The sequence below is a fragment of the Pangasianodon hypophthalmus genome, chromosome 10, assembly GCF_027358585.1.
Source record: "Pangasianodon hypophthalmus isolate fPanHyp1 chromosome 10, fPanHyp1.pri, whole genome shotgun sequence".
Taxonomy (NCBI): Eukaryota; Metazoa; Chordata; class Actinopteri; order Siluriformes; family Pangasiidae; genus Pangasianodon; species Pangasianodon hypophthalmus.
The window spans coordinates 15762308-15786507 of NC_069719.1; the positions used below are offsets into that span (position 1 = coordinate 15762308).

The 24200-nt window shown below is 38.4% G+C and overlaps 1 pseudogene; it reads left to right on the top strand.

Annotated features, from left to right (window-relative positions):
• The first annotated feature begins 3526 nt into the window (after positions 1-3526).
• Positions 3527-23990, top strand: LOC117598269 (uncharacterized; annotated as a pseudogene).
• Positions 23991-24200: the final 210 nt, after the last annotated feature.

The window sequence follows — 24200 nt, forward strand, 5'->3', positions numbered from 1 at the left end:
CTATCAATTTCATCTGCTGTATTTTTCCTTTCCTTTCTGCCATATTTTAATTTGTTTTTCGAGGGAACGCTTTTGTTTTTTGCCAAGACAGCGAGCGGAGGCCGTCCACACCAGATCCATGCCATCTAAAATAATATCAACTAATCTTAAATCAATGTACATTAACCATGTCAAACATTCAGCTTGTTCAGTGTGTTGAGTGCAGGATATTTAGTCACTCTTCCTCCGTCATTTGTAATAGCTTTATCTGTGCTAAGTGTATATTAGTCAGCTTTCTGACGGAGAAGACTGCAGCATTAGAGGTGTGTATCGAGACTCTGGAAAGGATCAGTGAGAGGGAGAGCAGAGTAGTTTCTGTAGGGGAAAGTCTGGATGCCTTAGGTAGAGTTAGCAATCCTCCAACTCCGGCATTAGAGCCCTAACAGCAGAGCAAACTGGTGACGACTTGGCGGCATAATTGCAAATCCAAAAGTAACACTATGGCTCGCCTACGGGAGCACCACTCCTATCCACTTCACGTGCCTGACAGGATGGCTCTCCTCAGTGACGCATCCGCTGAGGAACCTGAAAGAGCTCTGTTTATAGGACACTCAATTTTAGAGCACGTAAAATTTGCTAGGCCTTTAGGGGCACCAGCAGCACTAGTTAGGTGTATACTGGGAGCCAGACATAGCAGGTAATCTGAGCTTAAACAAAGTACTTCCATTTTCAAGGGCTCAAAGATATTTGGACAATTGACTGACAAGAAGTTAATTGACCAGATGCAGTCCATTCCCTCATTACTTCAAGACAAATGAAGCAGATAAAAGGTCTGGAGTTGATATGAGGTATACATATCAGTGGTGAGCTCAACAACATCGAAAGGTCTGGAAGACCAGGGAAAACAACTAAAGTGGATGATCGCAGTATCCGTTCCTTGGTGAAGAAAAACCCCTTTACAACATCAACAGAAGTCAAGAATACTCTGGAGAAGGTAGGCGTATCATTGTCATATCTACAATCAAGAAACGCCTTCATGAATGTAAATACTGTTGTAAAACAGAGGATTTACAACAAGGTGCAAACGACTGGTAACATTCAAGAACAGGAATGTTCTAGTAGATGCATAAACAAGCTCCAGTTAGTCCAGAATGCAGCAGCGAGAGTCCTTATTAGAACCAGAAGATATGACCACATCGCCCCAATCTTATGCACACCGCACTGGCTCCGAATCAAATTTTGTATTGATTAGAAAATAATACTATTGACCTATAAAGCACTGAATGGTCTGGCGTTGCAGTACCTGAGGAAATTTTGGTCTTTTACTATCCGCCACGCCTCTTTGGATCAAAAGGTGCAGGCTATTTGTTGGTACCTCGAATAGTGAAGGCTGAAGCAGGGGGTTGAGCTTTCTCTTACAAAAGCCCCACAGTTATGGAACAGCCTTCTGGTTAGTGTTCAGGGCTCAGACACAGTCTTAGTGTTTATGTCTAGGCTGAAAACATATTTGTTTAGTCACATATTTGTGAATAGTTTTTCTTAGTTAGAGGAGCAGGTCTGGTGGGTTCATGGTCATAGATTGTCGTGGTCAACTGGGACGTTTGGATGCTGTCGCTCCCCCACTCTCAGTTTTGTTCACTCAGGTTTGTTGACGGTGGAGTGGCTGGCCGCTTTATGTCCCACGGTGCCCTCATGTCTGTATTACCTTCTGGCTCTCCCTTTTAGTTACGATGTCACAGCTAGTCTTGCCAGAATCCCTGCAATCAAAATATATTGTCCTTAAACATCACAGGAAAAAGCTTACCTAACAATCTCTCCCTCCCTCTCTCTCTCTTGCTCTCTCTCTCTCTGTCTTCTTTGTCGATCTACACATGCTACTTCTGAGATACCAGTGATCCTGACCCCTTCTGCTCTCTGGACCTTCCTGATCCATCCTGAAGCCCTAATTCTGGTTGGAGTTCTCATCAGTTGAGATCGCTTGCTGCTGCTGGGAATGGCCCCTCATGGAGGGCTTGAAGATCATTGGGATTGCTGGGAATGGTGCCACTTGTGGGCCATGGAGATGGCTTGGGGATCTCATATGGGGAGTTGTACTGTGATGGCTTGGGACTGTGATTGCTGTGGTGGCCTTAGGGCTACGGTTCCCACTAGCAGCTTTGTACTCAGGACTCCATCATTGGACAGTGGATACGATTAACAAACCAGGCTTCATGTAAAAACTGTGATGAATTTACTAGTTGCACAATTGCACAATTTGTCCATGTAGTAAATAGTTATAGAAGGGATTTATTTATGATAGCACTATCCATTAGCACCCAGATGAGGATGTGTTCCCTTTTGAGTGTGGTTCCTCTCAAGGTTTCTTCTTCATATCGTCTCAGGGAGTTTTGAATTGAATTGAATAACACATCTGGATGCTTATAACACAGTAATAAGACTTCTGCATGCTTATTACACAATAATAACATGTCAGCGTGCTTAGTAAACACTAATAACACATCTGCATTCTTATTACACAGTAATTACATGTCACTGTGTTTATTACACAGCAATAACACATCTGCATGCTTATTACACAGCAAAAACATGTCAAATTGCTTATTAGACAGTAATAACACATCTGAATGCTTATTAAAATATATCCATGCTTAAAACACAGTAATAACACGTTAAATACTTTATTAAACAGTAATAAGACATTTTCATCCTTATTACACAGTAATAACACATTAAAATGTTTATTACGCCGTAATAACAAGTCACAATGTTTATTACACCGTAATAACACATCTGCATGCTTATTACGCAGTAATAACACATGCATGTTTATTACATAGTAATAACATGTACTGTGCTTATTACACAGTAATAACACATTTGCATGTTTATTACATAGTAATAACATGTCACCGTGCTTCTTAAACAGTAATAACACATTTTAATTCTTATTACACAATAATAACCCATCTTCTTGCTTATTACACAGTAATAACCCATTTGCATTCATATTACAAAGCAATGAATGGCACCATGCTTATAACACAGTAGTAACACATCAGCATGCTTATTACACACTAATCAAATGTCACAATGCTTATTACACAGAAATAACATGTTACCGTGTTTAGTACACAGTAATAACACACACAGAGCACACCTCTGTCAATATTCCAGTGAAGTATTTCCTGTTTTAGAATCATTTGTCTGGAGTTTCTTGCCTGCATCTTTGTTTAAACTATACTGTTTCTTTTTTACCAATAATTTTGCGCTATCAATTTCAGCTGCTGTATTTTTCACTTTCTTTTCTGCCACATTTTAAATTTTTTTCAAGGGAACGCTTTTGTTTTTTTGTTAAGACAACAAGCGGAGGCCATCCACACCAGATCCATGCCATCTAAAATAATATCAACTAATCTTTGACAAATGTACTTTAAGCATATCAAACATTCAGCTTGTTCAGTGTGTCGAGTGCAGGATGTTTAGTCACTCTTCCTCCGTCATTAGTAATAGCTTTATGTGTACTAAGTGTATATTAGTCAGCTTTCTGATGGAGAAGATTGCAGCATTAGAGGTGCGTATCCAGACTCTGGAGAGGATCAGTGAGAGGGAGAGCAGAGTAGTTTCTGTAGAGGAAAGTCTGGATGCCTTAGGTAGAGTTAGCAATCCTCCAACTCCGGCATTAGAGCCCTAACGGCGGGGTGAATGGGTGGCAACTCGATGGCATAATCGCAAAGGCAAAACTAACACTACGGCTCGCCCGCGGGAGCACCACTCCTCTCCGCTTCACGTGTCTAACAGGTTTGCTCCCCTCAGTGACACACCCGCTGAGGAACCTGAAAGAGCTCTGTTTATAGGATACTCTAGCTTAGGGCACGTAAAATTTGCTAGGCCTTTAAAGGCACCAGCAGCACTAGTTAGGTGTATACTGGGAGCCAGACATAGCAGGTAATCTGAGCATCTTAGGCAAGCACAGGTTTTCAAAGATAGTTATTCACATAGGAGCTAATGATAGATGCTTTCGTTCATTAAAAGTAACATTGTAGAGGTGTGTAAATTAGCGAAGGCGATGTCCGATGCTGTAGTATGCTCTGGCCCCATCCCTATGCGGCGTGGCAATGTAGCTTACAACAGGTTATGGTTGCCGAACTGCTTGATGTCCAGGTGGTGCTCCCAAAACAATGTGGGCTTTATAGATAATTGGAGTAGTTTTGAGGGCAAGGCTGTCCAGTTAGGGCAGGACGGTGTCCATCCCACTCAGGAAGGTGCTGCTCTCATTTTTTGTAGAATAGCACATAGTCCCAGAACAGGCCTAGTTAATCGGTAACAATCCAGAGCCAAGGCCAGGGAGAAGACAAGCAGGCTAAACTGATCCGCTCCCTGAGCTAAACAAAAATGTAGAAATACTCCGAAAGTTTGTTTTAATACCCTAATTAACATAAAACTTAAATCAAACCGAATGCACAGCCAGCACCTTTGATCTGAAGCTATTACTGTTGAATAATAGATCTCTTATGTCCAAAGCGCCTATTGTTAATGAAACTATTAAACCAAACGAAGCCGTAGCATTAAATGAATCTAGCCCTCCCGGATACAGTTACATACATCAGCCCCGTCTAACTGGCAGAAGAGGTGTCACAGTTATTTATAATGATAATCTAGGCATCACACAAAAACCTATTCATAAATTCAATGCATTTGAAGGGCTTTATACCAACATAACATACGTAGCCACAAAAAATATCAAGACAATTCCGCTAATTTACAGACCCCCAGGGCCATACTCTGAATTCCTTGTCAATTTGCGGATTTTGTCTCTAACCTGGTTGTTTCTTTAAACAAAGCATTAATTGTTGGAGACTTTAATATTCATTTTGATAATCCAGAAGACCCTCTGAGAACAGCAGTTGTTCTTGATTCAGTAGGGGTTAATCAGAATGTAATAGAACCAACTCATAGTGGTGGTCACACTCTTCATTTAATGCTAGCACTCAGATTAAATATAGAAAATATAGTCACATTTCCGCAGTCTTAAGCTATCTCAGATCATTATCTCATCTCATTTAAAATGTATCTTAATCATAATATATGCACCTTGCCATGCTACCGAGTCAAACATACATTCACGTCAGCAACTGCACAGAGTTTTGTCAGTAGTCTCCCAGAGTTACCGACAATTATTGGATCATGGTCTGATCCCCAAGAACTTGACGAGGCAACTGAATGCTTAGAATCAACGTTCTGCTACACGCAAGATAAGGTAGCTCCACTTAAAAGAAAAACAATTAGAGAGAAACAGCTAGCACCCTGGTATAACGATCACACACGCACCTTAAAACAGACCATGCAAAAATTAGAAGGTAAATGGCATCAAACTAAATTGGTAGTGTTTCAAATAGCTTGGAAGGAGAGCCTTTTTTAGCTATAAAAAAATCTCTGAGCGCTTCTAGATCAATGTATCTCTCCACCTTAATTGAAGATAACAAAAACAATCCTAGATTCTTAATCAATACTATAGAAAAATCTACTAGGAATAAGACCACAATAGACACATTATATAGCAGTGATGACTTCATGAATTTTTTCAATAGTAAAAAATTCAGACTATTAATTTAAAACCAGACAGTTTTATAACTAATCCTGTAGATAATAATGATATCAGATCGACGATTAGAATGTTGTATTCCCTTTCAAGAGACCGAACTAATTTCACTAAGTTCATCATCAAAATCTTCAAACAGGTAATTCCAGAAACAATCAAACCTCTTCTAAAGATAATCAATTCTTCCCTTAGCACTAGCTACAGTTACTAGCTACACAGCTACAGAAGTATTTGGACGATGACGGAGTTTTTGTGATTTTGCCTTTATACACCACTGCAGTGGATTTGAAACAAAACAATCAAGCTGCGATCAAAGTGTAGACTATCAGCTTTATTTTAAGACGTTCCACAAAATTATGGCATTTACCATTTAGGAATTACAGCCATTTTAAACAAAGTACTTCCATTTTCAAGGGCTCAAATGTATTTGGACAATTGACTGGCAAGAAGTTAATTGACCAGGGGCAGTCCATTCCTTCGTTACTTCAAGACAAATGAAGCAGATAAAAGGTCTGGAGTTGATATCAGGTATTGAGTTGGCATTTGGCAGCTGTTTGACTGGAGCTACCAATATGAAGTCCAAGGAGATCTCAATGCAAGTGAAGGAGGCCATCATTACTGAAAAAACAACATAAACCTATAAGAGAGATAGCAAAATCCTTTGGTGTGGCCAAATCAACAGTTGTGTACATTCTTAAAAAGAAAGAAAGCAGTGGTGAGCTCAACAACATCGAAAGGCCTGGAAGACCAGGAAAGACAACTAAAGTGAATGATCGCAGTATCCTTTCCGTGGTGAAGAAAAACCCCTTCAGAACATTAACAGAAGTCAAGAATACTCTGGAGAAGGTAGGTGTATCATTGTCAAAATCTATAATCAAGAGACACCTTCACAAGGTGCAAACCACTGGTGACATTCAAGAACAGGAAAGCTAGATTAGATTTTGTCAGAAAACATCTAAAAAAAAGCCTCCCATGTTCTGGAATAAGATTCTTTGGACTGATGGAACCAAGATTAACTTGTGCCAGAATGATGGGAAGAGAAAAGTATGGTGACAGAAAGGAACAGCTCCAAAGTATACCACATCATGTGTCAAACATGGTGGAGGCACTGTTATGGCATGGGCATGTATGGCTGCCATTGGAATGGGCTGACTGGTGTTTATTGATGATGTGACTGCTAACAGAAGTAGCAAGATGAATTCTGAGGTGTATAGGGCTATACTCTCTGCTCACATTCAGCCAAATGCTACAAAACTGATAAGACGCCACTTCACAGTGCAGGTGGATAATGTCCCTAAACATACTGCAAAATCAACTCAAGCCTTTGTGAAGGCAAAGAAATGGAATATTCTTCAATGGCCAAGTCACTCGCCTGATCTCAACCCAATAGAGCATGCTTTTCACATACTGAGGACAAGACTGAAGGCAGAAAGACCCACGAACAAGCAGCAACTGAAGGTGGCTGCGGTGAAAGCATCTCCAGGGAGGAAACTCAGAATTTGGTGATGTCCATGGGCTCCAGACTTCAGGCAGTCGTTGACTGCTAAGGATTTTCATCCAAGTATTAAAATTATGGTCATATTTTCAATTATGTAACTTTGTCCAAATACCTTTGAGCCCCTGAAAATGGAGGTTCTTTGTTGAAAATGGCTGCAATTCCTAAAGGGTAAATGCCCTTTTTTTTGTGGAACCTCTTAAAATAAAGCTGATAGTCTACACTTTCGCTCACATCTTGATTGGTTTGTTTCAAATCCATTGTGGTGGTGTATAAAGGCAAAATGGCAAAAACTCTGTCATTGTCCAAATACTTCCGGACCAGACTGTATGTACCGAAATCTTTTAAATTAGCAGTTATCAAACCCCTCATTAAAAAACAGACCTCAACCCCTGCCAACTGTCCAACTATAGGCCAATATCAAATCTTCCGTTTATCTCCAAGATCCTGGAAAAGGTTGAAGCACAGCAGCTATGCTCCTACCTACATAGGAATAACTTTCATGAAATGTATCAGTCAGGATTTAGGCCGCATCATAGCAAAGAGACAAAGCTGGTTAAAGCGGTAAATGACCTACTACTGCCCTTCGATGAGGGTTGTGTTTCCTTGCTTGTGTTGCTTTACCTTAGTGCAGCTTTTGTTACCATTGATCAAGCCATTCTCCTTGATAGACTAGAAAATGTTGTAGGCGTTAAGGGAACGGCACTCTCCTGGCTCAGGTCTTATTTGACTGATCGTTATCAGTTTGTAGATGTAAATGGTGACTTCTCTACGTATTCTAAGGTAAAGTTTGGTGTTCCGCAAGGCTCTGTTTTAGGCCCACTGCTTCATATCTTCATATATGCTACCTCTGGGTAAAATGATTTGTAAACATGGTATTAGCTTCCACTGTTATGCTGATGACACACAGTTATATGTTTCAGCAAAGCCAAATGACAAACACCAGCTTTATAAAGTTGAGGAATGTGTAAAGGACATTAGACACTGGATGCTTATTAACTTTCTCTTACTGAATTCTGACAAGACAGAAATACCTATACTAGGAACGCATCTAGCTAGAAGTAAGCTTTCTCATTGCATACTATCTCTGGATGGCCTTTCTCTTTCATCATGTGCAGCACTAAAAGACCTTGCTGTGATTATTGACCCCAGTCTTTCATCGAAGCTCATGTAGATAATATTACTAGGATAGCATTCTTTCATCTCAGAAATATTGCTAAGATAAGAAATATAATGTCTCTACACAATGCAAAAAAATTAGTGCATGCTTTTGTTACCACTAGGTTGGATTATTGTAACGCCTGACTGTCTGGATGTTCCAGTAGATGCATAAACAAGCTCCAGTTAGTCCAGAACGCAGCAGCGAGAGTCCTTATTAGAACCAGCAGATATGACCGCATCGCCCCAATCTTATGCATACCGCACAGGCTCCCAATCAAATTTCATATTGATTATAAAATCTATAATCTAAAGCACTGAATGGTCTCGCGTCACTACCTGAGCGAATTTTGGTCTTTTACGATCCGTATGGAGGAATTTCCTCATGTCTATATCAATATCATTTGTTAATCAGTATTATATCAATCAGTATCTATGCAACAGTATTGAAATGTGACGTTATAACACCTCATGTATTAACTTTCAGAGCTTTATTTATATACTACACTGTACCATTTCTAGTGCATTTGGAAGGGTGACTTTGGGCCTGTGATCCTGCAGGGATGTTTCTGTGAGAATGGACTGGTGTGACTTCGTGGATGGTGTTTTTAAAGGTGAAGGCTAATGTTGTTTTGAAAACATAAACTTACTGAACTTTCAGGACAGTTAAAACTGAGATAAGGGGAAAGTGAAATAATTGGGGCGAGAAGCAGGTGTGTGATTAAGAGAAAGAAGAGAAAACTCCATCCGATGAGATCATTGCTTTAGAATTGTATAAAAGCATGGGCCATGACTATGTAAATCAGATGCTTTGCAGACCATCTGGGCTTTGTTGTTTGATTCAATAAAGTCTATGAGTTTTTGGCATCCAGAACCCCTTGTCTTTGTAATTCATTTTTCTTATTCTGATTTGCAGAAGTATTTGCCACGATATCCGCCATGCCTCTTTGGATCAAAAGTTGCAGGCTTTTTTTTGGTACCTCGAATTGTGAAGGCTGAAGCAGGGGGTTGAGCTTTCGCTTACAAAGCCCCACAGTTATGGAACAGCCTTCCGGTTAGTTTTCAGGGCTCAGACACAGTGTTAGTGTTTAAGTCTAGGATGAAAACATATTTGTTTAGTCACATATTTGTGAATAGTTTTTCTTAGTTAAAGGAGCAGGTCTGGTGGGTTCATGGTCATAGATTGTCGTGGTCAAATGGGATGTTTGGATGCTGTCGCTCCCCCACTCTCAGTTCTGTTCACTCAGGTTTGTTGACGGTGGAGTGGCTGGCTGCTTTATGTCCCATGGTGCCTTTATGTCTGTGTTACCTTCTGGCTCTCCCTTTTAGTTACATTGTGACAGCTAGTCTTGCCAGAATCCCTGCACACAAAATACATTGTCCTTAAACATCACAGGAAAAAGCTTACCTAACAATCTCTCCCTCCCTCTCTCTCTCTCTCTTGCTCTCTCTCTCTTCTTTGTCAATCTACACATGCTACTTCTGAGATACCAGTGATCCTGACCCCTTTTGCTCTCTGGACCTGCCTGATCCATCCTGATGCCCTAATTCTGGTTGGAGTTCTCATCAGTTGAGATTGCTCTGCTGCTGCTGGGAATGGCCCCTCATGGAGGGCCTGAAGATCATTGGGACTGCTTGGAATGATGTCACTTGTGGGCCATGGAGATGGCTTGGGGACCTCATATGGGGAGTTGTACTGTGATGGCTTGGGACTGCGATTGCTGTGGTGGCCTTAGGGCTGCGGTTCCCACTAGCAGCTTTGTACTCAGGACTCCATCATTGGACCGTGGATAGGTTTAACAAACCAGGCTTCATGTGAAAACTGTGATGAATTTACTAGTTGCACAATTGCACAATTTGTCCATATAGTAAATAGTTATAGAAGGGATTTATTTATGATAGCACTATCCATTAGCACCCAGATGAGGATGTGTTCCCTTTTGAGTGTGGTTCCTCTCAAGGTTTCTTCTTCATATTGTCTCATGCAGTTTTTCCTTGCCAAAATCGCTACATAGATAAAACTGAATTGAATTGAGTAACACATCTGGATGCTTATAACACAGTAATAAGACTTCTGCATGCTAATAACACAATAATACCATGTTGATTTGTTTATTATGCAGTATTAACACATCTGCATGCTTATTACATAGTGATAGCATGTCACCATGATTAACACAGCAATAACACATCTGCATGCTTATATCACAATAATAACTTCCTGCCATGTTTTCAATACAGGAGTAGAACACCTGCATTCTCCTTACACAGTAATAACATGTTGCTGTATTTATGACATATTAATAACACACCTACACATCTGCATGTTTACCACACAGTAATAACAGGTGGCTGTGTTTGGAATGCAGTAATAACACATCTACCTGTTTACTACACAGTAATAACATGTCAGTGTGCTTAATAAACACTAATAACAATAATCTCCATTCTTATTACACGGTAATAACATGTCACCATGTTTATTACACAGCAATAACACATCTGAATGCTTATTACGCAGAAATAGCATGTCAAATTGCTTATTAGACAGTAAGAACACATCTGCCTGTTTATTAAATAGTAATAACATGTATCCCTGCTTATTACATAGTAATGACACAGTTGAATGTTTATTACACAGTAATAAAACGTGACGCTGCTTATAACACAGTAATAACACGTTACGTTATTTATTACACAGTAATATCAAATTTTCATTCTTATTGCAAAGTAATAACACATTCAAATGTTTATTACACAGTAATAACATGACACGTTTCTTATTACATAGTAATAACACATCTATCTGTTTATTACACAGTAATAACAAATCTTTTTTATTTATCTAAATTAGCAGTAACATGTTACCGTGCTTATTACGCAGAAATAACAGTTATACATGCTTAGTACACAGTATTGACACATTTTAATTTTTATTACACAGTAATAACACGTGATGCTGCTTATAACACAGTAATAACACAATTAAATGTTTATTACCCAGTAATAACACATTTAAATGTTTATTAAACAGTAATAACATGTGACGCTGCTTATAACACAGTAATAACACGTTATGTTATTTATTACACAGTAATAACGCATAACACATTTAAATTCATCCTTATTGCAAACTAATGTCACATTCGAATGTTTAATACACAGTAATAACGTGTCATAGTGCTTATAACATAGTAATAACAAATTACCTTGTTTAGTACACAGTAATAACACATCTACATGCTTATTACACAGTAACAACACATCTGTATATTTATAACATAGTAATAACATGTCACCATGCTTATTACACAGTAATAACAAATTTGGATGTTTAATACATAGTAATAACATGTCAGTGTACTTATTACACAGTAATAACAAATCTGCATGTTTATTACATAGTAATATTATGTTACTGTGCTTCTTACACAGTAATAACACATAACACATTTAAATTCATCCTTATTGCAAACTAATGACACATTCGAATGTTTAATACACAGTAATAACGCGTCATCGTGTTTATAACATAGTAATAACAAATTACCTTGTTTATTACACAGTAATAACACATCTACATGCTTATTACACAGTAACAACACATCTGTATATTTATTACATAGTAATAACATGTCACCATGCTTATTACACAGTAATAACAAATTTGGATGTTTAATACATAGTAATAACATGTCAGTGTGCTTATTACACAGTAATAACATATCTGCATGTTTATTACTTAGTAATATTATGTTACTGTGCTTCTTACACAGTAATAACAGGCATGCATGCTTATTACACAGTAATAATACATTTGCATGTTTATTACATAGTAATAACACGTCACCGTGTTTATTACACAGGAATAACCCATCTTCTTGCTTATTACACAGAAATAACACATTTGCATTCATATTACAAAGTAATAAATGGCACCGTGCTTATAACACAGTAACAACACATCAGCATGCTTATTACACACTAATCAAATGTCACAATGCTTATTACACAGTAATAACATGTCACCTTGTTTAGCATACCTCTGTCAATATTCCGGTGAAGTATTTCCTTTTTTAGAATCATTTGTCTGGAGTTTATTGCCAGCATCTTCGTTTAAACTATACTGTTTCTTTTTTATCAATAATTTTGCACTATCAATTTCAGCTGCTGTATTTTTCACTTTCCTTTCTGCCATATTTTCTTTTTTTTCGAGGGAACGCTTTTGTTTTGTTGTCAAGACAGCGAGCGGAGGCCATCCACGCCAGATCCACGCCATCTAAAATAATATCAACTAATTTTTGACAAATGTACGTTAAACATCTCAAACATTCAGCTTGTTCAGTGTGTCGAGTGCAGGATGTTTAGTCACTCTTCCTCCGTCATTAGTAATAGCTTTATAACATGCTAAGTGTATATTAGACAGCTCTCTGACGGAGAAGATTGCAGCATTAGAGGTGCGTATCCAGACTCTGGAGAGGATCAGTGAGAGCAGAGTAGTTTCTGTAGGGGAAAGTCTGGATGCCTTAGGCGGACTTAGCAATCCTCCAACTCCGGCATTAGAGCCCTAACAGTGGGGCGAATGGGTGGCAACTCAGTGGCATAATCGCAAAGGCAAAACTAACACTAAGGCTTGCCCACGGGAGCACCACTCCTCTACGCCTCAACAGGTTTGCTCTCCTCAGTGACGCACCTGCTGAGGAACCTGAAAGAGCTCTGTTTATAGGATACTCTATCTTAGGGCATGTAAAATTCGCTAGGCCTTTAGGGGCACCAGCAGCACTAGTTAGGCGTCTTAGGCAAGCACAGGTTTTCAAAGATAGTCATTCACATAAGATCTAATGAAAGTAACATTGTAGAGGTGTGTAGATTAGCGAAGGTGATGTCCGATGCTGTAGTATGCTCTGGCCCCATCCCTATGCAGCGTAGCTTACAACAGGCTATATGTTAGGGCAGGATGGTGTCCATCCCACTCAGGAAGGTGCTGCTCTCATTTCTTGTAGAATAGCACATAGTCCCAGAACAGACCTAGTTAATCGGTAACAATCCAGAGCCAAGGCGAGGGAGCAGACAAGCAGGATAAACTGACTCGCTCCCCGAGATAAACAAAAATGTAGAAATTCTCAGAAAGTTTGTTTTAATATCCTAATTAACATAAAACTTAAATCAAGCCGAATGCACAGCCAGCACCTTTGATCTGAAGCTATTACTGTTGAATATTAGATCTCTTATGTCCAAATTGCTTATTGTTAACAAAACTAACACTAAGGCTCGCCCACAGGAGCACCACTCCTCTCTGCTTCACGTATCTAACAGGTTTGCTCTCCTCAGTGACACACCCACTGAGACCTGAAAGAGCTCTGTTTATAGGATACTCTATCTTAGGGCACGTAAAATTTGCTAGGCCTTTAGGGGCACCAGCAGCACTAGTTGGGTGTATACTGGGAAGCAGGGCACCAGACATAGCAGGTAATCTGAGCATCTTCGGCAAGCACAGGTTTTCAAAGATAGTCATTCACATAGGAGCTAATGATATACGCTTTCGTTTACTAAAAGTAACATTGTAGAGGTCTGTAAATTAGCGAAGGCGATGTCCGATGCTGTAGTATGCTCTGGCCCCATCCCAATGCAGCGTGGCGATGTAGCTTACAACAGGTTATGGTCGCTGAACTGCTGGATGTCCAGGTGGTGCTCCCAAAACAATGTGGGCTTTATAGATAATTGGAGTAGTTTTGAGGGCAAGGCTGTCCTGTTAGGGCAGGACGGTGTCCATCCCACTCAGGAAGGTGCTGCTCTCATTTCTTGTAGAATAGCACATAGTCCCAGAACAGGCCTAGTTAATCGGTAACAATCCAGAGCCAAGCCAAAAATGTAGAAATACTCAGAAAGTTTGTTTTAATACCTTAATTAACATAAAACTTAAATCAAGCCGAATGCACAGCCAGCACCTTTGATCTGAAGCTATTACTGTTGAATATTAGATGTCTTATGTCCAAAGCACTTATTGTTAACAAAACTATTAAACCAAACGAATCTGTAGCATTAAATGAAGCTAGTCCTCCCAGATACAGTTACATACATCAGCCCTGTCTAACTGGCAGAAGTGAAGGTGTCGCAATTATTTATAATGATAATCTAGGCATCACGCAAAAACCTAGTCATAAATTCAATGTGTTTGTAGTGCTTTATACCAACATAACTTACATAGCCACAAAATATATTCAGACAATTCTGCTAATGTACAGACCCCCAGAGCCATATTCTCAATTTCTTTGTCAATTTGCAGATTTCGTCTCTAACCTGATTTCTTTAAACAAATGATAATTTGGATGGAGACTTTAATATTCATTTTGTTAATCCAGAAGACCCTCTGAGAACAGCAGTTGTGTCCATTCTTGATTCAGTAGGGGTTAATCAGAACCAACTCATAGTGGTGGTCACACTCTTCATTTAATACTAGCATTCAGATTAAATATAGAAAATATAGTCACATTTCTGCAGTCTTAAACTATCTCAGATCATTATCTCAACTCATTTAAAATGTATCTTAATCATAATATATGCACCTTGCCATGCTACCGAGTCAAACATACATTCACGTCAGCAACTGAACAGAGTTTTATCAGTAGTCTCCCAGAGTTACAGACAATGATTGGATCACCGTCTGATCCCCAGAACTTGACCAGGCAACTGAATGCTTAGAATCAACGTTCTGCTACACGCAAGATAAGGTAGCTCCACTTAAAAGAAAAACAATTAGAGAGAAACAGCTAGCACCCTGGTATAACGATCACACGCGCACCTTAAAACAGAATACGCGAAAATTAGAAGGTAAATGGCGTCAAACTAAATTGGTAGTATTTCAAATAGCATGGAAGGAGAGTCTTTTGAGCTATAGAAAATCTCTTTGCGCTGCTAGATCAATGTATCTCTCCACCTTAATTGAAGATAACAAAAACAATCCTAGATTCTTAATCAATACTGTAGCAAAATCGACTAGAAAGAAGACCACAATAGACACATTATATAGCAGTAATGACTTCATGAAATTTTCAATGGTAAAAAATTCAGACTATTAATTTAAAACCAGACAGTTTTATAACTAACCCTGTAGATAATAATATAATCATATCAGATCAACGATTAGAATGTTGTACTCCCTTTCAAGAGACCGAACTAATTTCACTAAGTTCATCATCAGAATCTTCAAACAGGTAATTCCAGAAACAATCAAACCTCTTTTAAAGATAATCAATTCTTCCCTTAGCACTAGCTACAGTCAGGTCCGGAAGTATTTAAACGATGACGGAGTTTTTACCTTTATACACCACTGCAGTGGATTTGAATTAAAACAATCAAGATGTGAGCGAAAGTGTAGACTTTTAGCTTTATTTTAAGAGCCGAAAAATATGGCATTTACCATTTAGGAATTACAGCCACTTTAAACAAAGTACTTCCATTTTCATGGTCTCAAAGGTATTTGGACAATTGACTGGCAAGAAGTTAATTGACCAGGTGCAGTCCATTCCCTCGTTACTTCAAGACAAATGAAGCAGATAAAAGGTCTGGAGTATGAAGGTATTGAGTTGGCATTTGGCAGCTGTTTGACTGGAGCTACCAATATCAGAATCAGAATCAGAATCAGAATTAGCTTTATTCGCCAAGTATGCGCACAGACAGACAAGGAATTTGTTGTGGTTTTCTTTAAGGTGCTCTTGGTACATACATACATATCTTACATGAGCACAAAAAACATTTAAATAGTAAGACTTAACAACAAAAAAATAAATAAAAATAAAAAATAAAAAAATAATAATGTGTAGGAATCTGGAACAGAAGATTTATGTACAGATTTGTGCATTATTTACTCTATATACAGCTGTATAAATAAAGAGATATGCATATGTATTTATATAATACTTGAGAAAGAGGTAGTAATTAGAGATGGAGGATGAATTACAGAAATGAATTATAGAATAAAAAAACACAGGTAATGATTCCTGTGTTAGCTATTTAAGCTGGAGATGGCATGGGGGAAAAAACTGTTTTTATGCCTAGATGTTCTAGTGCACAGAGATCTGTAACGTCTGCCTGAAGGGAGGAGTGCAAACAGGTTGTGGCCAGGGTGAGAGGGGTCTGTGATGATGTTAGCTGCCCGCTTCTTCACTCTGGAGTTGTACAAGTCCTGAAGGTTGGGCAGGTGCACACCAATGATCCTTTCTGCTGTCCTAACAGTACGTTGCAGTCTTCTTATATCTGATTTGCTGGCTGACCCAAACCAGACCAGATGTCCAAGGAGATGTCCAATATGAAATCCAAGGAGATCTCAATGCAAGTGAAGGAGGCCATCATTACTGAAAAAAACAACATAAACCTATAAGAAAGAAACCTTAGGTGTGGCCAAATCAGCAGTTGGGTACATTCTTTAAAAAAAAAGAAAGAAAGCAGTGGTGAGCTCAACAACATTGAAAGGCCTGGAAGACCAGGGAAGACAACTAAAGTGGATGATCGCAGTATCCATTCCTTGGTGAAGAAAAACCCCTTCACAACATCAACAGAAGTCAAGAATACTCTGGAGAAGGTAGGCGTATCATTGTCAAACTCAAGAACAGGAAACCCAGATTAGACTTTGCCAGAAAACATCTAAAAAAGCCTCCCATGTTCTGAAATAAGATTCTTTGGAGTGATGAAACCAAGATTAACTTGTGCCAGAATGATGGGAAGAGAAAAGTATGGCGAAAGAAAGGGACAGCTCCGGATCCAAAGTATACCACATCATGTGTCAAACATGGTGGAATCATTGTTATGACATGGCCATGTATGGCTGCCATTGGAACGGGCTGACTGGTGTTTATTGATGATGTGACTGCTGAAAGACGTAGCAAGATGAATTCTGAGGTGCATAGGGCTTTACTCTCTGCTCACATTCAGCCAAATGCTACAAAACTGATAGGACGCGGCTTCACAGTGCAGGTGGATAATGACCCTAAACACTGCAAAAGCACCTCAAGCCTTTTTGAAGGCAAAGAAATGGAATATTCTTCAATGGCCAAGTCACTCGCCTGATCTCAACCCAATAGAGCATGCTTTTCACATAATGAGGACAAGACTGAAGGCAGAAAGACCCACGAACAAGCAGCAACTGAAGGTGGCTGCAGTGAAAGCATCTCCAGGGAGGAAACTCAGAATTTGGTGATGTCCATGGGCTCCAGACTTCAGGCAGTCATTGACTGCAAAGGATTTTCATCCAAGAATTAAAATTATGGTCATATTTACAATTATGTCACTTTGTCCAAATACCTTTGAGCCCCTGAAAATGGAGGTACTTTGTTGAAAATGGCTGCAATTCCTAAATGGTAAATGCCATATTTTTCGGGTACCTCTTAAAATAACATTTTGATTGTTTTAATTCAAATCCATTGTGGTGATGTATAAAGGCAAAATGACAAAAACTCTGTCATTGTCTAAATACTTCCGGACCAGACTGTATGTACCGAAATCTTTTAAATTAGCAGTTATCAAACCCCTCATTAAAAAACAGACCTCAACCCCTGCCAACTGTCCAACTATAGGCCAATATCAAATCTTCCTTTTATCTCCAAGATCCTGGAAAAGGTTGACGCACAGCAGCTATGCTCCTACCTACATAGGAATAATTTTCATGAAATGTATCAGTCAGGATTTAGGCCTCATCAAAGTACAGAGACAGAACTGGTTAAAGCAGTAAATGACCTACTACTGCCCTCCGATGAGGGTTGTGTCTCCTTGCTTGTGTTGCTTTACCTTAGTGCAGCTTTTGTTGCCACTGATCATGCCATTCTCCTTGATAGACTAGAAAATGTTGTAGGCATTAAGGGAACGGCACTCTCCTGGCTCAGGTCTTATTTGACTGATCGTTATCAGTTTGTAGATGTAAATGGTGACTTCTCTATGTATTCTAAGATAAAGTTTGGTGTTCCGCAAGGAACTGTTTTAGGCCAACTGCTTCATATCTTCATATATGCTACCTCTGGGTAAAATGATTTGTAAACATGGTATTAGCTTCCACTGTTATGCTGATGACACACAGTTATATGTTTCAGCAAAGCCAGATGACAGACACCAGCTTAATAAAGTTGAGGAATGTGTAAAGGACATTAGACACTGGATGCTTATTAACTTTCTCTTACTGAATTCTGACAAGACAGAAATACCTATACTAGGAACACATCCAGCTAGAAGTAAGCTTTCTCATTGCATACTATCTCTGGATGGCCTTTCTCTTTCATCATGTGCAGCACTAAAAGACCTTGCTGTGATTATTGACTCCAGTCTGTCATTGAAGCTCATGTAGATAATATTACTAGGATAGCATTCTTTCATCTCAGAAATATTGCTAAGATAAGAAATATAATGTCTCTACACAATGCAAAAAAGTTAGTGCATGCTTTTGTTACCTCTAGGTTGGATTATTGTAACGCCTGACTGTCTGGATGTTCCAGTAGATGCATAAACAAGCTCAAGTTAGTCCAGAATGCAGCAGCGAGAGTCCTTATTAGAACCAGAAGATATGACCGCATCGCCCCAATCTTATGCACACTGCACTGGCTCCCAATCAAATTTCGTATTGATTATAAAATCAATAATCAATATATATATTATAATATATATATATAAATCAATATATATATATATATATATATATATTATAAATCAATGCTATCAATATATACATATATATTATACTACACAGCAAAATATCCAGTGTTGTTTAGTGTTGTTTTTATGGTGTTAATTTTTCAGAGTTAAAAAATGTTGATTCTGGTGTTGATTTGAAAGGCATCAACACTTGCAGTGAAAATCAGTGGTGGGGTCAATCGCGCCATGTCGGATGGTCTGAGAAAGTTTCTCAAAGTTTATCATATATTACGCTCACCTCCAAACTAAGGCCGCACAGATAAATGATCAGATTATCAAGCAAGAATTGGGTTGCCTAACTTCTGTGTTCTGGCCAGGTGCATATTGAACTTCATCCTAGCTCATGGCATGGTCTCAACGCGCATTTCATCTGCAATCATCTATGTAAAAGTAAATACTAATTATTTTGCTGCTTTAATATTTGTGGGATGTCTAATGGTTCTGATGGCAGCAGCTTGCTCGATTTTATTTAATATTAACAATGTTATTGTTTTCATTTTTTTCTGGATCGACAGCTTGAGTCATGCTGGTGAAGGTACGATATCAAGGTGTGAAGAAATTTGTGAAGTTGAATAACGATTGCACATTCTAAGATTTTCTCGATGAAGGTAAGTTAAGAAGCTTGTGATACCGTTTAGATAATGTGCTTATGAAAGCTAGTCATAGCAATAAGCTGATATAAATTCACAGGGCTTGTTTCTAGGTTAGAGCTTTTCTCTCCAAACTTTCTGAAATATTGAGGTTTTGCTTAATAGAATTTATCTTGATGTTTATAATAAGGTCTCATTTGTTAGTATTACTTAACTTATTAAATGTGGATTATATGTTTTGGAGAGGCAAGAAAAATAACTTTGAAAGAACAAAGGTGCGTTCAAACTATGTCCCGGTTATCGTAACAATGACATTCTGACTTGTAGAAGTCAGAGCTGTTAATAAATATAACTTTTGATTTTAGTAATGTTAAAAATTAAGGTGCTTATAGTTAAATGCTATTGAATTAAACTAATATTTGACTCTTCTTAAGTAAATCATAATGAAATCTAATTGTAGTCGAAAGTTTTTGGACAGTAAGTTTTATGTTTTTAAAGAAGTCTCTTCTGCTCATTATGCCTGCATTTATTTGATCCAAAGTGAAGCAAAAACAGTAAAATTTTGAAATATTTTTACTATTTAAAATAACTGTTTTCTATTTAAAAAACATTAAAAATCTGCTAGTAGATAGATAGTAACACTATAGTAAGACTTTAGTTATCATAAATTGTATTACTTATACAATTATATTTGTTATTGTTTGTCTTGCAAGAACTGCAACTCTTCAAGTCTTAGACACAGACACCACGGTGGAGGAGGACATCTTCCATGAACTGATTGAAGGCAGTCCACAATTATGCCTAACTGTAAGATGTTCAGAAGAAAATATTTTTGCTGGTTTGTCTGACGGTAAGTATATAATAACACTTAAGACATTCTTTCAAGGGCTCTATTGTATCTATAGGTACAAAAGAATGCATTTGGGTTGGAAACACATTTACATTTAACTGACACTTTATTATGAGGGAATATTACTAGTGCTAGTAATGCAAACATTGTCTAACATAAAACAGGTTAGAAAAGGAAGGAAGGAATACAAGTAGTAGTATAAATGTACAACCGATTTTTTTTTCAACATTATGTGCAGGTAAGTGCTCAAGAAAAAAAATGTTTATTTGGCTGTTTCCTGAATATTTGTTTGGGTTAAGATTTAAACCAGGGATTTGAAGTTCCTGAAATATTTAGTGACAAACCGGTGAACAAAAGGATCTGGTGATTAATGCTGTCAAAACTTCTGCTAGATCTAGCAGAATGACAACTGACAATCTAGCACAGGGTTTCATCGAGATAATGACAAATTTCAGTGGTTCTCAAACTTTTAAGCCAACGACCCCTAAAGTAGCATTGAAGAACTTGCAACCCCCACTACCACAGAATACACAAACAATAAACAAAAGAAACCATCCTGTTCAACATTTTAACTATAATGTAACTAACATTTTTAGACCTACGAATTACAAATTTATCCATTTCTGCCATTGTGGTTTTCATCTGCAGTTGCGTATTGCATTGCTAACTAGTGAGCCAGTTGCCGCAGGATGCAAGTAAATACTTGCATTTTTCAAACCATCTTGTGATCCCTTGAAATTATTCAGAGACCCCGGGAGGGATCTTGTCCCCAAGTTTGAGAACCACTGCACTAGTACACAAAGTTTTGTAGTAGTTCAATAGTAGTTTTACTATTCAATTTTGAATTAATGCTTTTACAGGGAACATGAAAATGTTTTGCTTTGTTTTTCTCTTTCAAGAGTTTTCACCTGCAAGATCTTCAACCCCCAGCACAAGCACTGATACTCTTTCACTCCCTTCTACTGAGTGTGAAGAGATTGAGAGAGCAGTCCAAAATCAAGCAGCAAGGGCCAGTAACAGTTTTGGCATAGATGCTGAAAAGGCAAAACGAGTATGTATGCATGTTATTTGATATGGTTAATTTGTCCATATAATAATTTTACCATTTTACTAGACTGTTTCCACCTGTATTGTGTTCATGTATCATTAGATTGTCCAAGATGCCCTTGAAAAACAATCTGGCGGTGAAGATGTGCTTGAAGAATACCAGACAACTAAAACTTTAAAGCACAGCACCAGACGTCAGCTTGTTAATATTGTTGTCAGTCACATGACAGAGATTCATGGATAAGACTTCAGTGCACAGATTCAGGAAATACACAGCTGTGTATCAACTTGTGTAGAAAACAAGGTTTTTAACTTTAGCATAAACCATATCTTCTTACTCTGTAGGAGGATCCCTACACGCAAACAGCGGGAGACTTATGCCTTGGGCATTGTTTCTCTCTTTCCTAGTGTCTTGATTTACTCGTACAACACAATCTCGTTAGACATGATATATTTATCTATAAAATTTAACTTACTGACTTCAGATTTAACCTACAGTAAATATATTTTTTTGTCTTTTTGACAGGAACATTTCTACGATCCAGAAAAGGGAACAGGGTACATCTCCTGGCGCCTAAAAACTTTGTCGAGAAAGAACCCAAAACGTGCTCGTTTAGAGATGTCTGAAAGTGGAGGACCAAGTCGGCGAAGAATGACAGACATTAGGGCAGCAGCTTGAAGGAGATGCATGCAGGGAGGCAATTTCCTTCCTTGTCCACGCAGCTGATGAAGCTGAAGTTATGCAGAAGATGAAGCAAACTTTTAAGCATAGACAAGAACTGGTACACAATCCTGAAAGATCAGCTGATGTCCTCAATATATTTCCAAGATTTCTGAATGTGAAAGGATTGGTAAATATAACATTTATGATCCTTTTCAAAAAATTACTTAAGTCTGTGTTTTAGACATCTCTTTTGACATTTGCTACTTGATATAAGGCCACACTTGACACCTAGTCTTATTCCATTCATAAATTTATCTCTCGCTCACACATACCTTTCATAGGGATAGTAATTGGATTTAGTTGACAATGGTTGACTCATTTGCATATAATTTATTAGTCTATCAAACATGCACACACTATCCATTTTGGAGGTAAAGATTGGTATATAGTCCTAAGTAACATCTTATTCATTTTGTAATGTGCTTTGTCATTAGATAAATTAGGACTTTGCTCTGCTGTTCAATTCTGAAACATCCAACAAGTTGCTTGAGAGGTGGGAGACTGCATTTAAGCAGAAGATAATCAATGAAGCCCAATCTCTTACTTCCACCGCAGAAATTCTGAGTCTTATCAGTGCAGCAGAGGGACAAGGATCTGAAAATGGTCGGCCTGATTTGAGAGCATGTCTTTCAAATTTTCTCTGGTTTCTTGCTATTTTAAATGCTAAATGTTTGTTTTCTTTTTTTATTCTAAATTCTAAGATTGGAACAGTGACATGTCATCTGTTCTTCTCCTGTTGCATCTCCTGCCTCCTCCCCCAGGGAAGAAGAAGACCAAGATCAGCTCGACAGAGGCTGTTGAGAGACTTGTGAATTTCCATAAGGTAACACCCACAATACTGATGTAAAGTCACATTTAAGTTGTGATTTTTGTTATGAATACTATAATATGGTGGTTTTCATTCCTGGTCCTTGGGACCCACTGCTCTGCACATTTGATTTGTCTCTTAACAGACACATTTCAGTTCATGGTGTTCTCGCCTAATGAGGTGAAGATTATAATTAGTTTTGCTAAGTACTGGAGGATCCCTAAGACTAGGATTGAAAAACACTGCCATAATCTGACCCTGTCTAAATTTTACCTTTTGGACTCTCAATTGATTGCACATGCATTATATTGACCTTGGTGCGCTTTGCTTGTGCAGTAAGTTGCTCACATATCCTGGATTGGCTGAGAGTTTTGTTTTTTTTTTTTTTAAATAAATTTGTTTGGGGGTTTTTTTATGTGCACTGTAATACACAAAGCATGTTACCAACTGGGTTAAGGTGCATTTATATAGGTGTTTAAGCACTTTTTTCATGCAAATGTGAGCAGTTTAACAGTACCAGGTTTAATGTGTTCATGTTTTGTAATTGTAATTAGATTTTCTTCTGTTTAATCTAAGTTTTCTGCTTTCAGTCCTGCACCTGTATTGAAGGCCTTATCAGTGGGAGGGAGAGTCTCCAGCCATACCTACTAGCATCTGGAAGACTCAAGAGCAAGATTGGCAAATTCTATGTGGTTGTGGACAAGCACCTCATCCCTTGCGCAGGAACCAGCTCTTTGAGTGCTGTTGGTTAGCTCTTCAAAGTTCACTATGTGTTCAACCTGTCATATGAGGGAGCCCTTGTCAATGTCTTCACCTTCCTGCAGACCACAATCTACAACATCGATATTGGTCTTACCAGTGAGTCTCCCCGCGTCAAGGAATTACGTGCAAAACTGTTAAACTAGTTTAATGTTGAAGTGTTTCCGCTGTCAAAGTTTGCACACAAACAGCCACTCTTTGATCTCTCATTTAAGACTCACACACAGTTTCTATCCTTCATTGAAGTTCAAGTTGTTATGTGCACAGAGTGGTTGTAGTCAGCAGTTTTGTACATATTCTGGTTTTTGAAAGCATTTGATCAGTGCTCATGTTTCTGAATCCAGTCCAGTTCTTGATTTGCCATCTGGTGAAGTGGTAACTCCCAGCGTTAATCAGTCAGGTTCTTTGCTTGTTGGAGAAAGTGATCCCCAAGTTGCTCTCATTGAAAATGTAACCCTCTCTAGAGGAGAGATGGCAGATATATGTGCCTCAATAGTGGCCAAATTACAGAGCA